This window comes from Arachis ipaensis, chromosome B1 (genome assembly GCF_059453495.1).
Source record: "Arachis ipaensis isolate K30076 ecotype BB chromosome B1, ASM5945349v1, whole genome shotgun sequence".
Taxonomy (NCBI): domain Eukaryota; kingdom Viridiplantae; phylum Streptophyta; class Magnoliopsida; order Fabales; family Fabaceae; genus Arachis; species Arachis ipaensis.
Genome location: NC_142436.1, coordinates 106,445,260 through 106,462,461, shown reverse-complemented (window position 1 = coordinate 106,462,461; position 17,202 = coordinate 106,445,260). Strand labels below are relative to the sequence as shown.

The 17,202-nt window shown below is 42.7% G+C and overlaps 1 non-coding gene across 1 annotated transcript; it reads right to left on the bottom strand.

Moving 5' to 3' along the window:
- Window positions 1-14,675: 14,675 nt before the first annotated feature.
- Window positions 14,676-14,779, bottom strand: LOC148577806 (small nucleolar RNA R71). Its single transcript, XR_015902790.1, has one exon. It is a non-coding gene; the product is annotated as a small nucleolar RNA R71 (small nucleolar RNA).
- Between the last annotated feature and the right edge of the window lie 2,423 nt (window positions 14,780-17,202).

The following is a 17,202-nucleotide window of genomic DNA, read 5'->3' as shown; positions in this document are numbered from 1 at the left end:
CTTTTTCTTGTTTGTTAGTTTTTGTTAACTTTAGGACTTAGTTAGTTTGTTTTGCTTCCACTATGAATTCTCACCCTCTTGGCTTTGAGTTTGGTTCTAATTGTGTTGTAGGAAATGTGAACTTCAATGACAACATGTATCAAGGATGGAACCATCAAATATGGGAGGAGCCTCAAGGAATTGATCACTCTTCTTGGCAACAACCTCCGGTTACGTATAGGTATAATTTCCATCCTAATACATGTCAATTCAATGGCTATGGTGACTCTTTTTGTGACAATCAATTACCACCATCATATGCCTATGAATCTTATCCTCAACATGAACCTCAACCATACTCACAAGCTTTTCTTTACCAAACACCTTCATATGACCCTTATCCATCATATAACCAATCACCCCTACATCATCCTTATGACCATTATGAGCAAGAACCTTTAGAACCACCACAATCCCATCATGATTACTACCGACAACCACCTTGACACACACCATCTCCATACCCTTACCAAGAAGAACCACCTTCCTACTATGAACCCTTTCTCCAAGGTGATGAACCCTCTTATCCACCCCAAGCCCCAATGGATGATTCTCTCACTTTTCTACTTCAAGGACAAGCGGATATGTAAAGGAACACACTAGAGTTTGTGACTAACTTGACCAAGGTAGTGCATACTTTTGCCTACCAATGCTTGAACACTCAAGGTGCTTCCGTAGCCACATGTGAAGGATCAAAAGAAGAGAAAAGCATACAGAAGAGATTGGAAAATCCATTGGAGAAGGAGGAGCTGGGTTTTGTATTGGAACAATTGGAGAAACCTATGATTGTCGAAGAAAAGGAAGAAGTGGTTAAAGATTTGGGAGATGCGGAACCACCATGGGAGTCTCAACAACCTCCCATGCATATCAAGATTGAAGAACATGAGGAGGTTGATCAAGACATGGATTCAATCATCAATGAATTTTTATCTAAAATTGAATCCTCTCCTATGGAATATGGAATTGAAGCTATGGAAGATAACTCAATGCCAAATGATATTGGTGACCTCGTTGAAGACTCCTCCATTGGATGTGAAGTTGATATTGAAGTAGATTTCACACAACCTCCAAAGTTTGATTTGATTGAGGATGAGGAGGATTTGGAAGAAGTTGACAAGCAAGAAGAAATTCAAAGAAGTTGTCAAGAGGTGGAAACAACCAACGAAGAGCATAAGGGAATAGTGCTTGAAGAACCATTGAAGATGCCCCTTCCTAAGTCACCATCCAACACAACATTCAAGTGGGTGAAATTCTTACCCTTAAGCTTCACTTTCTCACTTGAATACGGCTTGATTGAAACGGATGGGCAACTTAGAGCTCTTTATGGAGTTAATGGTAAGAGGGAGTTGTGTAGTGGTTGGAAGTTTGGCATTAGGCTCATTAAGGTCGAAGCTTCAAGGTGTAAGCACCATGATTGGATGAATGCAAATTTGTGTAGGTCTAAGAAGAAGGTCTGGTATGCTAAGGAGAATTCTACGTGTCAACCACCCGGATGGAAGAACTATGGCAATCAACTTGAGGACGGGTGCGAAAATAAGATATGGGATCCTTGATCGCACTTTGAAGACCAACTTTGGGAACTCCTATCTTGGGTAGAACTTCACCCAAAATTTGATGAAGATGGTTGGAATTTCTGTCAACCATTTGAGGAGCAAGGATCCTTGGAGATTCAAAGATGAGTAAAAACACAAGCCACCTTGATAGGGACTTAAACTCAAAGTGCTAGGTAGGAGATACCCCACCATGGTAAACTGTTTCCATTCTCTCATAGATTTGGTCAATAAGTGATTTGAGTTACCATTGTAGGTAGTTTTCCTCTTCAAATAGTCTTGTTTTAACGCTTTGGTTGTTAGTTGCTTGAAGTGAAAGTTATGTTTGTTTTGCATTTGACATTTATCAAAAACCATAATTTGGCATTTTAGTTGGTTTTGAGTTGTAGGAAGTGTTAGGAGGAGTTTAAGCTATTTTTGTATTTCAAAAAAAAAAGGGGCCGGGGGGGCGGGGCAGGCACGCGTACCCGTACGTGTCGATAGGTGGGCGAAGATCCATACATCTGACCTGAGAGTTATGCGAACATGGTGCAAACACTGGGTGTGTGGCACAAGCTTCCATCCACGCATAAGCGTAGATGCGTTAACACAGCACCCATATTTCTACCCGAGAGTTGCGCGAATGTGGTGCAAACATTGTGCTTCTAGCGCAAGTCTCATTCCACGAGTACGCGTACAGCATGCGTACGCGTCGACGCGCACTCTCTCCATCCACGCCTAAGCGTACATGACGCTTACGCGTCCATTATCTTTCCACCCACCCACGCGCACGCGTATAGGACGCGTACGCGTGGATTCAAAATCATAACCAATGTTCAGTTCTCTCTTCGTCTCCCCATCCTCCACTCCCCTCATAACCACCGCCCCCAAAGTTGCAGACCCCATCGCCACCATCGCTGTCGGCTACTCTTCCGGCGACTAATTGCCGCCGTCCCCCCTTCTTTTTCCCCCTCCCTTCTCTTCCTTGCCCCCTCTTTCCTTCTCCGCTCGTTTTCTCTTCCCTGTCACCTAGCTCCACCACGGCCTCATTTGCCGCCGACGTACCTCCTTTCAACCACCACCAGTCATCACCACCAATACCTTTTCTTCCCTTTTCTCCCTTTCTCATCACTGCATTTCTTCTCTTTCTTCTCTGTGCTACTCTCTACTCACCCTGCTCTCCGACACTCTCTCTGTACCACAGCAAGCTGCCGAGTCACCGCCATCTGGGCGGCCCTGTACTTCCTCCTCCCTTCCCTTCCATTTTTCGGTTGCCTCCTCTACTCTCCCTTCAGATTCCCCTGCCTCACCACTGCTCTGTTTGCTGTCTTTTTAATTAATTGTGTTTGTTAATGTTAGTTAGATTAGTTGACCAATTCTGTTTGTTAGGTTAGATAGAAATGTATGTGGTTAGGTAGCTAGGTTGTGGTTAGAGGATTCTAAGCCTAATAAATGCTCCATTCTTGATTATCCGATACAGATGAATGTAATTTGCTTTGCTGAATGATGTTGGTATGATGTTCTGTGCATTCTTGGTATGGATTCCTCTATGATCCTATGCTCTTTGAGATAAATTCTATAAGCCTTGCTAGTAGTGGAGTATCCAACAAACATTCCTTCATAGGATTTTGGATCAAATTTTCCAAGGTTTTCTTTATTGTTAAGTACTGTTCTGGGGGTTACCTGAAATGGTAGGTCGATCTCGGACGAGATCTTTTGCGCTGGTCGGAACCGATGTGTCCGGCTGGTGAATGGCGGCCGGAGCTAGTGCGTCCGACTTGTTTGGACTGAACGTGCTGCTAATCCTCTATCACCGAAGGGTGGGGGGTACCTGCAAGAGACTCCGATACTTAAGTTAGCATGGGTATTAAACAGGTGTTATGTAGAATCAGAGTATGAGTTATACCTGGTGCTCCAGTGTATTTATAGTAGATGGGGCTGACCTTTCTGATAAGATAAGTTAGTTATCTTATCTTATCTTATCTTTATTTTGGGTGAAGTCAGCTTATCTTCAAGGGAACCGCCTTTATCTCTATAGGCTTGGATTGCCTTTGGATTTAGGTCGCGTTCCTCTATTTGGGCCCTTTATTGGGCTCTCCTGTTGGTTTGGCTGACCTCTTTGAGAAGAGGTCGGGTAGCCTGACCTGAAGAGGTCGGTCGCTTTGTCGCCAATCATCCCAGGTCGGGTAGCTCGACCCAGGGTATGAACAGTGCCCCTGCTTGAGCTCGGTCTTTTTGTTGAGGTCGAGTCTTTGACTTCGGTCCTTCTCTGACGAAGCCAAACTCAAGCATTTTGTCGATTTCTTCCTTTTGTAGAAACTTTTGAATGTAGAACGTTTTTCCTCTAAAAGCGCGCGCTTTTGTATTAGCGCTTTTTTGGGAATGCGAGCGGTTTTAATATCCGCATTTAATTGACATTTAATTGCCCCGTTTCCCCTAACTTCTCTATTTTTGAATTTTGTACTCAAGAAACGGTTTCTCTCCTTCACCCTTTTCGTAACTTCTTCATATTTCTTTTTTTTATTCTCTCGCTTTCGACCTTTTTGATTTTTCTGAAGCTTCTACCTGGGGTTTGCAGTTTCGCATTTTTGCCTAGCGACGTTGCTTTGTCACTTTGCTTTTTCGTGGGAGAAGGGGTGATTCTGGCTCTTGCTTTCTGCTTCCCTGCTTTTCTTCGCAGTTTTCTCTCATTTCGCAGGTTTGACTCTTCTTTCTTCCTTCCTCTACACCCTTTTTGTGTTTGTTTTGAGAAAGTTTGGATCTTTTCGTCTTTTTTGCTGATCACTGTGTGTCTTGTAGTTTCTCCATCTGTTGCTCGATACTTTCAGAACTTTGCATGTTTGTGAATGCTTTTGTATTTGAAGCTTTGAAATGATGACTTTGTTTGATTCTGAAAAAAGGTTATGTCTTTGATGATCTCTATTTGGTATGTTCGATGTTAGTGCTTGTTCTTTGCTGATGATTTTTTACTTGATTTTTGAAAAAGTTTGCGCCTTTGCTGTTTTTCCGCTTGTCCCTTTTTGGAATTTCTGATAAACTGTAGAAATAGTGCTTTCTCCTGATAAATTGTAGAAGGGTGGACCTTTTGCGGTTTTGCTTCCTTTGTTTTCTTCCTGGGTTTTATTTTGATGAGTGCTGGGCTGTAGGCTGTAGAAATAACTTAAAGACCTTGCTTGTTTACTGCCTCCAAGGAATGCCCCAAGACTTTTTGTCTTGAGTCTTGGGGTTTTACCTTTTTTGGTTATCCGCCCGTTGAGATGTTTTGCCCCCTGTCTGAGATGTTTTTAAGTAATCCATTCTTCTTTTCTTTTTGTAGGATTTAGTTGACCTCATGTCTTCCCGAAATAACGTTGTAGAGATGCCTTCCCAGGTTCCCGCGGGTATGGCCGATTGGGTGGACTCCATGGTTCTCATGTGTGTCTCGCTGGTTGATTCTGAAATTTGTGCTCAGCTTAGGCAGTTTCATAGTGTCTGTAGTAATTCTGGTGATGAGAAGAACTATGAACTTGTCCCTCCCTCTTCTGACAAGAGAGTCTGCTTTTCTACTCGGGTTGTTGATGATCGCCCCTTCTTTTATGTTTATGATTTTTTCTTCGGTCCGCTGGGTATCACCCTTCCTTTTACTCCATTTGAAACCGATCTGTTATGGTCCTATAATGTTGCCCCTTCTCAACTTCACCCCAATTCCTGGGGTTTTATTAAAATTTTCCAATTATTGTGCAATGGTTTTGGTATTCCTGTTTCCCAATCTCTCTTTTTCTATCTGTTTGTCTTGACTAAGCCCGGTGTGGTAAAAAAGAAGTCAGCTTGGGTCTCCTTTCGTTCTACCCAGGGAAAGAAGGTTTTTTCCATGTTTGACGAGTCGTTCCGTGATTTTAAAAACTACTTTTTCAAGGTCCGAGCTGTTGAAGGAGCTCGGCCCTTTTTTCTGGATGAGAATGACGAACTTGTTTTTCCCTTGGAATGGCAAAAAGACGTGAGGATCTCCAGGTATTCGTGGGAAATGTTGGATGAGGCTGAGCGAGCCTTTATTAATATCTTGGAAGAACGCTGGGGTCAACCTCCCCATCTTGACACAAAGAAATTTCTGACCAATCCTTCTCTTCTTCAAACTGAACTGGGTATCTTTGTGTTTCTTTTATTATCTTGTTTATGTTGCTTGTAGCTGCCTTTTCCGACTTGTCCGACTTGTAGCTGAATTTTCTGTTTTATTTGCAGAGGCAATGAAGAATAATGAAGCTATGAAAGCTTTTAAGAGGGCGCAGAGGGCGACTGCTGCTAGGAATATTGCGGCCAAGGCGGCTGGGGAGGGGTCCTCCCAAATGCGCGAGAAGCCATCAGTCCCGAGTTCTCCTCGGGTGAAGAAGGTGGTCCCTACACCCCGAGTCCGTTTGGTGGATCCTCACCCTACTTCTGTCGCTCCATCTGTTGCTCCTCCCAATAAAAAACAAAAAACAGCCGAGCCCTTTGACCTCGATGCTCCTGAATTCAATGCCATTGAGTTTGTGGATCAGCAAATCGGTCCCTATGGCTCCCTCTCTACGGATGATGTGTCCATCCTCCATCACTTGGAATTTATGGCCCGAAATCACGTAAAGATAGCGTATATGGCGGCCGCCATATATCGGACTGCTCAGAATCTCCCTCTCCATGCCACTAAAGCGTTTATGGAGGAGGCAAAACAAGAGTTTGATCGGATGAAGGAGTTGAAGGAGGAACTTGAGATAAAGGTAGCCAAGCTGGAGAAGGACTTAGAGAACGAGAAGGCGAGTTCTCAATCACTGGCAGCTTCTTTGAGGTTGGCTGAGGACACAGCCATGATGCACAAGGATAGTTACGTTACATCCTATCGGGAGATGTTGCGTCTGAGGGGGGAGCTCGACAATGTCCGGGAAGATTATTCTGAGCTCCAAAGTCATCTCGTTGGCAGCGTGACTGCTGCTTACGAGAACTTGAAGGAGAAAGTTCGGGTTATTGCTCCCGAGGCCGATCTCACTCCCTTTAGCTTAGACAACATTGTCAGGGATGGCAAGATTGTTCCTGATGATGGGGATGATGATGATGAGGTCGATCCCCTCCCTGTGTCTTCTGCCAAGATGTCAGCGCCTACTATTCCTCCTGCCAAGGTCGACCCTCTCGCTTCTGATTTTGACTGTCAGATTTTACACCGGGACGATGGTACTGTGGATGCTGTTCCTCTCCAGGCTCGCCCTCCTTCTCCTCAGACTGATGCTGCTAAGAAGCCTTCTAACCTTTAGCTGATTTATGTTGGATATTTTTGTAGTTGGCCCGGCTTGTGGGCTTTAAAACTCTTTGGTTTATTCTGTTGACACTCTTTCTGGTTGCTTGTTTAGCAATATTATTTAAAAACACAATGAATAGCTTCTGAGCTTTTGGGTTTGACCCTGAGGCTTTTACGTCACATTTGCTTGCGCCTGTCTTGGCTTTTTTTTTTTAGGGCTTGTTTGGTTAGCTTTTTTGAACCGGTTTATTGTTGATGTGTGGATCCGTTTTAACGATCCATGCCCGACTTCTTTGTCTTTTTCCAAGTAGTCGACCGATGTCGATCTTTTAAGTATTTAAAGTAATCTTCCTTTTTGGACCTTGGTCAGGTCTCTTTTAGAGATTTCTTTTATAACCGATTTGTGGGAGACCGACTTCTTTGTGTCGATCTCTTCTAAGTTACTTCGTAATCCTCTTTCTTGGACCTTTGTCAGGTCTCTTTCAGGGATTACTTTTATAACTTTCCGTTGTAGGAGACCGACTTCTTTGTGTCGATCTCTTCTAAGTTACTTTGTAATCCTCTTTCTTGGACCTTTGTCAGGTCTCTTTCAGGGATTACTTTTATAACTTTTTGTTGTAGGAGACCGACTTCTTTGTGTCGATCTCTTCTAAGTTACTTCGTAATCCTCTTTCTTGGACCTTTGTCGGGTCTCTTTCAGGGACTACTTTGATAACTTTTCGTTTTGGGCTGACTTTGTTATGTCGGGCCCTTCTAAGTTAAAGTAATCCTCTTTAATAGGGTTGGCCAGACCTCTTTCCAGGGTTTACTTATAACTTGGTTTGACTTGGTTCGACTTCTTAATGTTCGACTAGTCTTTAAGTTATTATTTTAGCGATCTGTAAGACCTCGTCAGGTTCTTGTTAGATCACTTTCGATAACTTCTTACATTATTCTGTGTTCATCTTTGCCGCTTTGTAGAAAGTGGTTGTCATCTCTAGATCGTCCTTTGGGTGAATCGCGTTTTCACCGTTATCGGACGGTTTGTCTTTATCGTGATCGTGCAGTGAAATTATTTTTCACTTTCTGTCGATCTGTTGCTTTATAATCAGACGATGAATGCTTCAGATTAATGCGTCTTGGAATCTTTGTAGAATATCTAAAATATATTTTATTTAAAGGAAAAGTGCAAATATATACATATGGGATTGTCTGAGTCTCAACTTGGTACCTCATTAAAAAAAATTTTCGGGAAAAAGAGTGCATCCAATGATGAGATCTTTTATTTCTTCTAACTGTAGTACCTTCTTAGCTTGTAGGCATGCCATGACCTAGGAATCTCTCATCCATCGAGTTCAGACAGTCTGTAGTAGCCCTTCCCGAGTACTTCTACAACTCGGTAGGGTCCTTTCCAGTTTGCTGCCAACTTTCCTTCTCCTGGTCGAGTTGTTCCGATATCATTTCGAATTAATATGAGATCATTCTCTGTGAAACTTCTCGGCACTACCTTTTGATTATATCTGGAAGCCATCCGTCGTTTTAGTGCTTCTTCCTTGATCCGAGCTCTTTCTTGGATTTCAGGTAGTAGGTCGAGTTTTTTCCTCTGAATTTGGGAGTTGGCTTCTTCATTGTAGTGGACTACTCTGGATGACCCTTCCTCGATCTCTACTGGGATCATTGCCTCCACTCCATATGCTAGTCGAAATGGTGATTCATTTGTGGTGGAGTGTGGCGTTGTTCGATATGCCCATAGGACTTGCGGAAGTTCTTAGGCCCAAGCTCCCTTTGCATCTTGTAGTCTCCGTTACAACCCAGCCAATATGACTTTGTTGGCGGCTTCGGCCTGTCCATTGGCTTGAGGGTGTTCGACGGAGGTGAACTGGTGTTTTATATTTAAGTCGGCTACTAGTCTCCTGAAACCTGCGTCTGTGAATTGGGTGCCATTGTCCGTGGTGATGGAGTGTGGAACCCCAAACCTTGTGACAATCTTTCTATATAGGAATTTCTGGCTTCTTTGAGCGGTGGCGTTGGCAAGGGGCTCTGCCTCAATCCATTTTGTGAAATAGTCTACCCCTACTATGAAAAATTTAACTTGTCCTGACCCCTGGGGGAAGGGGCCAAGAAGGTCGAGCCTCCACCTTGCAAATGGCCAAGGGGAAGTTACACTGACGAGCTCTTCTGGTGGGGCGATGTGAAAGTTGGCATGTTTCTGACATGGTGGGCATGTCTTTACAAATTTTGTAGCTTCTTTCTGTAGAGTTGGCCAATAAAACCCCGTCCGGAGCACTTTTTTGGCTAGAGCTCGTGCTCCGAGGTGATTGCTACAAATGCCGCCGTGTACTTCTTTTAACACTTCCTTTGTGTGGGAGGTCGGTACACATTTCAGTAATGGTACTGAGATCCCTCTTTTGTACAGGATGTTGTTTATAATGGTGTAGTACTGTGCCTCCCTTTTTAGCCTTTTTGCCTCTTTTTCTTCTGTGGGGAGTGTTCCTGCTCTGAGGTAGTTAATTATGGGAGTCATCCATCCTTGGTCCTGGTTTGTTATGGCTAGGACTTTTTTCTCTTCCGAGATTGACGGGTTCTGTAACATTTCCTGGATGAGGCTTCTATTGTTGCTCCTGGTTTAGTGCTGGCTAGTTTCGATAGTACGTCAGCTCGAGCATTTTGTTCTCGGGGTATGTGGTATATCTTATATTCCCTGATTTGTCCGAGCTGTTGCTTGGTCTTATCTAAATACCTTTTCATGGTGGGATCTTTAGCTTGGTAGTTCCCTGTTATTTGTGATGTGACAACTTACGAATCGCTGTAGATGTTGAGTTTTCGAGCTCCAACCTCTTCAGCCAGCTTCAAACCAGCTAGCAGTGCTTCGTATTCTGCTTAGTTATTCGAAGCCGGGAACCCGAACTTGAGGGAGAGCTCAACTTGGGTTCCCTGGTTGCTTTCTATTATCACTCCTGCGCCGCTTCCAATTTTATTTGAAGAACCGTCCACATAAAGATTCCACTCTGTGAGGGTTTCCAGGGCATCCGTAAATTCTGCGATAAAATCGGCCAGATATTGTGACTTAATGGCCGTCCGAGCTTCATATTGGAGGTCGAACTCTGACAACTCGACTGCCCATTGTAGAATTCTTCCTGCTAAATCTGTTTTCTACAATATTCCTTTCAAGGGTTGGTTGGTGCGAACTTTGATGGTGTGGGTCTGGAAGTAAGGGCGGAGTCGTCTAGATGTTAGAATGAGCGTATATGCAAATTTTTCTATTTTTTGGTAGTTCAGCTCGGATCCCTGTAGTGCTTTACTAATAAAGTAGACGAGTTGTTGTCCATTTTCGTCTTCTCTGACTAGTGCTGATGCTACTGCCCTGCTTCCCACTGTGAGATATAATATAAGTGGTTCTCCTACTCGTGGTCGGGATAGAATAGGTGGCTGTCCTAAGAACTTCTTAAAGTCTTGGAAGGCTTGTTCGCACTCTATTGTCCATTCGAACTGTTTTCCCTTTCTTAAAGTAGCATAGAAGGGGAGAGATCTTATCGCGGCTCCTGCTAAGAATCGGGATAGGGCGGCCAATCTCCCGTTGAGTTGCTGTACTTCTTTGACACAGGTTGGGCTTTTCATGTTGAGTATGGCCTGACATTTGTCTGGATTTGCTTCAATTCCTCTTTGAGTGAGCATGAAACCTAAGAATTTACCTGCTTCTACTGCAAAGGTGCATTTTGCGAGATTGAGTCGCATGTCATGCTTCCTTATGGTGTCGAACACTTGAGCCAGGTCGGACAATAATGTCTCTTCACTTTGTGTTTTTATTAGCATGTCGTCCACATAGACCTCCATGATCTTTCCAATGTGATCCGAGAAAACTTTATTCATTAGTCTTTGATAAGTAGCTCCTGCGTTCTTGAGACCGAAAGGCATCGCGATGTAACAGTAGTTCACTTTTGGTGTTAAGAACGAGGTCTTTTCTTGATCTGGTGGATACATGGGAATTTGGTTGTATCCTGAATATACATCCATAAACGAGAGATATTTATATCCAGAGGAGCATCTACCAGGGCGTCAATACTTGGGAGTGGGTATGGATCTTTTGGGCAAGCTTTGTTGAGATCAGTGTAATCGGTGCACATTCGCCACTTCCCATTCGATTTTTTCACCAAGATGACGTTGGCTAGTCATAGTGGGTATTTGACTTCTCTTATAAATCCGGCTTCCAGCAGTGCTTGTACTTGCTCTTCCACAGCCTGGGATCGCTCTGGCGCAAGTTTTCTTCGTCTTTGCTGCACTGGTCGAGATCCTGGGTAAACTGCCAACTTATGACACATTAGTTTTGGGTCTATGCCTGGCATGTCTGCGGCTTTCCATGCAAAGAGGTCGACGTTATCTCGTAAGAATTGTATTAGTAATTCTTTTAAATATCTTTTGAGGATTGTACCAATATTAGTTGCTTTTTCCGGGGTGTCCCCGATCTGAATCTTTTCTATCTCGCCCTCTGGTTGGGGACGAAGATCTTCCCGTCATTGAACTCCGCCCAACTCGATTGTGTGGAACTATTCTCCTTTTCCTCTGAAGTTTAGGCTTTCATTATAATAGCGACGTTGATGCCAAGGCATCTTAGGCTAGTTTCACTAGCATTTTTTTGATAGTTTTAGATGTTTTATGCATTTTCTTGAGCTTAAAGTAACCAATAATGGTTAAAAGAAGAACAAAGCAATGAACCATCCAAACAGTATGATTTTGATGCAAATTCCATGAGTTTTTAGTTATATTACTTGAATGCTATGAATGGAAGATTTCTCATGAAATTTTGCAAGACTTTGATGCAATTGTTTGGATGATTTCAGGGAAGAAGAGGCTAGGCAAGGAAGCAACAAAGTCAATAAAGGAAGCTTGAATATCACATGTGGAGTTTAAGTTCCAGTTTAAGCCTAAACTGGAGCTTAAATGCCAAAATCATGAAGGCTAAGAAATGCTGAAACTGAAGTTTAACCTCCAGTTTAACCTTAAACTGGAGGTTAAACGCCAGAATGAAAGTCTCACCAAAGAAGAATTTCCACGTTTAACCTCCAGTTTAACCTTAAACTGGAGGTTAAACGCCAGAAGTGAGAAGGGCAAACGCCAGAAAGGGGAAAAGCACCAGGGAGCCATTTCCACGTTTAAGCTCCAGTTTGACCTTAAACTAGAGCTTAAACGTGTTCGACCAAGTTTCTCCTCCAGGGTTGCTTTCTCCATTTCCACGTTTAAGCTCCAGTTTAACCTTAAACTGGAGCTTAAACGTGTTCGACACCTCCAGGGCTACCTTTCTCAGCTTCCACGTTTAAGCTCCAGTTTAACCTTAAACTGGAGCTTAAACGTGTTCGACACCTCCAGGGCTACCTTTCTCAGCTTCCACGTTTAAGCTCCAGTTTAACCTTAAACTGGAGCTTAAACGTGTTCGACCTCCAGGATGCCTTCTTCCATTTCCACGTTTAAGCTCCAGTTTAACCTTAAACTGGAGCTTAAACGTGTTCCACCTCCAGGGCTGCCCTTTCTATCTCCACGTTTAAGCTTCAGTTTAACCTTAAACTGAAGCTTAAACGTGTTCGACTAAGTTACCCTCCAGGGCTGCCTTCTTCCATTTCCACGTTTAAGCTTCAGTTTAACCTTAAACTGAAGCTTAAACGTGCTTCCACAAAAGGCATCACTGGAAGTGTCTGGCGTTTAAGCTACAGTTTAAGCTTAAACTGCAACTTAAACGCCACTCTTGGAAAAGGTTTCTGGGCCAACAATATTGCGGTTTAAGTTAGTATTTGAGCACAAACATTAACTTAAACTTACTCTGGTATGAAACCCAATTGAATATCATGGTTTATGGGATTGGGCCTGAAGGATTGATGAGTCTGAAATTTCAATTTATTGAGTCATGTGTCATTATTTGATTATCACTAAGTTGGCTCAATGAATGTTACAGAATTTGGATCAACAGCCTCATCAAGATTATGGATCATAAACCCAAGGCAAAAGGAAAGCAGGGAGAGGCCTCAAAGCCCAAGAAACACAACAGAAGCTCAATATAGAAAGTGTATAAATAGGATAGAATTTAAGTTAGGAAGGACTTTTGACCTTTTCATTTGGCTAGTTTTCATATCTTTGTAATTGAATTCAGAGCTATGACTCACTAAACCCCCTTTCATTGGGTTAGGGAGCTCTATTGTAATTCAATGAATCAATAATAGTTTATCTTCTTCTTCAATCTTTTCTCTTGAATTTTGTTAGAAAGCTTCTCGATCTAATTCCATTGGGTAGTTGTCTTGGGAAAGAAACTACCCATAATTGGAATCCTTCGGAACCTTGGGAAAGGAATGGAGGATTCATGCTAGAGAAGCTTTCTCACAGTGAATTGGATTGGGGTTTGGATGGATATTGTGACATGTAATCCTACCAAATTGTGGTTCATGAAACTGTGTGGTATAATCAGTGATCGAGCATCATCTCTTCTTATGAACATTTAAACCAAGGGATTGGGAATTTGTTCGTTTTTAGAGAGAATTGGTGAGCCAAGGGATTGGGATCCAATCATATAAGATTGCCAAGCAAAATTCAATGAACGCATTGGTTGAGGAAGAGATAAACATGTTTTGATTCGGAGATCTCAATATCTCCTATAACCCAATGAATTCCCCATTTCTGATTTCCACTTTCTCTTTACATTCTGCAACTCAATTCATGCAATCACCCCCATTCCCTTTTAATTTCAGCAATTTAGCTTCTGCTCTTTAATTCATGCAATTTAAGATTCCGCCATTTAAATTTCTTGTCATTTACGTTTCCCGCCAATTTTACATTCCGAAATTCTCATCTAAATTTTGATTCCGCTCAACTAGAACATACTTCTAATCCAAATTGCTCACTCAACCAATCCTTGTGGGATTCGACCTCACTCTATTGTGAGTTTTTACTTGACGATAACCGGTGCACTTGCCGGAAGGAATTTTGCCGATCGTGCAATTTCCTAAATCGTAGCATAACTAGTTTATGCGCATCAAGTTTATGGCGCCGTTGCCGGGGATTGGTTTTCGATTGACAATTCTCAAATTGGAAGTTAACTAGATTGAGCATTTTTTTTGTTTTGATTAATTCAGTACAAGTTACTTGTTGAATTTTAATTTCTGCACTCTGTTACATGCTTTCTTTCTTTATGCCTTTAAATTCAAGCAACTAACTCACTGACTCACTAACTGTTTGAATTAATTCCTCAACTGCTCTAACCATACTCTTCCATTAACCAAGAGTATTTCACTTGTTTGTTGCCTGTGCTGTGTTCTTGTATGACAGGTAGGAGAGGAGAGACATCAACTCCTCCATATACCGAACCAGAGAGGACCCTTCATAGACTGAGAAGGGAAGCAAGAGGGAAGAGAGTACTGGGAGAAGAGGAATCTGAAGGAGAATCTGAGGACAATTTTGAGGAAGCTCTAGATCTCAACATGGATAGAGAAGTTCACAACCATGAGAGAGCAGATGGAAACAATGCCATTCCTGAGAGGAGGGTTCTTAGTTCATACATAAACCCAACCTCTGGGAATTGTGGTAGCAGCATTCAGAAACCACCCATTCAGGCCAACAATTTTGAGCTCAAACCACAGCTAATATCACTTGTGGAGAATCATTGTTCATTTGGTGGGAGTGCTAATGAAGATCCCAACCAACATCTCACAAAATTCCTGAGAATTTGTGACACTGTGAAGTCCAATGGAGTCCAGGAAGATGCCTATAAACTGCTTTTGTTCCCATTTTCACTTAGGGACAAGGCAGCTAAGTGGCTGGAATCATTCCCAAGGGGGAGTCTAACAACATGGGATGAGGTGGAAAGCAAGTTTCTGGCACGTTTCTACCCCCCACAAAAGGTCAATAGGCTTCGATCTGAGGTTCAAACTTTTAGACAACAAGATGGTGAAACTCTCTACGAGGCATGGGAGAGATTCAAGGATTTGACAAGGAAATGCCCACCAGACATGTTCCATGATTGGGTGCAATTGCATATTTTCTATGATGGACTCTCTTATGAATCAAGGAAGGCTGTAGACCATTCATCAGGAGGTTCATTGAACAGGAAAAAGACTGTGGAAGAAGCCATTGAAGTGATTGAGACAGTGGCTGAGAATGAGTACTACTATGCATCAGAGAGGCACAACACTAAGGGAGTCATGGAGCTGAACCATGTTGATACAATTCTAGCCCAAAACAAGGTGTTTGCCAAGCAACTAGCAGAGCTTACCAGGCAATTAGAAACAAAGCAAGTGGCTGCAATACACACACAAGATCAAGAGGAAGTAAGCATTGAAGGAGGTGATTGGGAAGAGGCCAACTATGTGGGAAACCAACAAAGGCAATCATATGATCCACATTCCAACACTTACAACCCAGGATGGAAAAATCACCCAAACTTTGGGTGGGGGAACCAACAAACCCAACCACAAAACCACAAACCTTACAACCACAACCAACATAACAATTCCACATACCAAAACTCCAACCAAAGATCATACCAAGCCACACAAAACACTTACTCCCAACCATCATATCATGGCCAAAACAATCAACCTACCCAACCTAATCCGAACCAACAATTTCAAGATCAATTAAACCGGATAGAAGGAATGCTTGCAACCATGAGTCAAGACATAACCGAATTGAAAGCTTTTAAGGAAGAAGTAAATTCTAACCTGCAAAACCAAGGAGCTGCCATCCAGAAGCTAGAAAATCAAATTTTGTATTTGTCTAAGCAAACCCCTGGGACAAGCGTTTCTCATGCTGCCAAGGCTATTGCAAGGGAAGAATGTAAGGCCATAACCCTCAGAAGTGGAAAGAATCTAAAGGAGATCTCAAAGGAAACCACAGAGGATGAAGCAAGGGAACATATGAGAGACAAGGAACAAGGACAATCTTTTACACCGTCCGCAACAAAAGAAAAAGAAAAAGAGGTCCTGAAGCCTTATACACCTAAAGCACCATATCCTCAACGTTTGATGAAAAGTGAAAAGGATGGTCAATTCTCCAGGTTCTTGGAGATTTTCAAGAAGCTCCAAATCAACATTCCGTTTGCTGAGGCAATAGAGCAAATGCCACTCTATGCAAAATTCTTAAAAGAATTAATGACCAAGAAGAGAAGCTGGAGAAATGAGGAAACTGTGTTGTTAACTGAAGAATGCAGTGCCATCATTCAGCACAAATTGCCTCAGAAATTGAAGGACCCAGGCAGTTTCCAAATCCCCTGCATCATAGGAGAAGTCATGGTGGAGAAGGCCTTGTGTGACTTAGGGGCCAGCATCAATTTGATGTCTCTAACAATGATGAGAAGAATGAAGATTGAGGAAGCCAAACCAACAAGAATGGCCCTCCAATTGGCAGATCGAACTTTTAAATTCCCTCATGGGATAGTTGAGGATTTGTTGGTGAAAGTGGGAGATTTTATATTTCCTGCTGATTTTGTGGTGTTAGATATGGAGGAAGAAGCCAAAGCTTCAATAATTCTGGGAAGACCCTTCCTAGCTACTGCTGGAGCCATCATAGATGTACAAAAGGGTGAACTCACTCTTAGACTACATGATGAGAAATTGGTGTTTAACGTATTCAAGGCAATGAGCTATCCATCAGAATCACTAAGGGAATGCATGAGGGTTGATGTAGTGGACATTGCAGTACAAGAAACTTTTGAGGAAACAATAAAGGAAGTGGCAGAGGAGGAGTTCACCAAGGATATTGAAGTTAGTGACATCAAGGCTGCTGAAACAACCATGCCCAGCACGCCAGAGAGAGTGAAAGAAGAGAAGGAAGCACCAAAACCTGAGCTCAAAGCATTGCCCCCTAATCTCAAGTATGCATACTTGGGTAGTGATGAGAGTCACCCTGTTATCATTAGCTCTGCCCTGAGCCAAGAACAGGAAGGAGAATTGATCAAGGTGCTACAAACTCATCAAGATGCCATTGGATGGACCCTAGCCGATTTGAAGGGGATAAGTTCATCCATATGCATGCATAAAATCTTGTTAGAAGAGGATGCTAGACCCTCCATTCAAGCTCAGAGAAGATTGAATCCCGTCATGAAAGAAGTGGTACAAAAGGAAGTCATGAAGTTATGGCAGGCAGGAGTAATCTACCCCATTTCTGATAGCCCATGGGTTAGTCCCATCCATGTAGTTCCCAAGAAAGGTGGCATAACTGTGGTGCCAAATGAGAAGAACGAACTCATACCCACAAGAACCGTCACTGGGTGGAGGATGTGCATAGACTACAGGAAGCTCAATGAAGCCACCAGAAAGGATCATTTCCCACTCCCATTCATGGATCAGATGCTTGAAAGGCTTGCCGGACATGCTTACTATTGCTTTTTGGATGGATATTCAGGCTACAACCAAATAGTAGTTGATCCTAGAGATC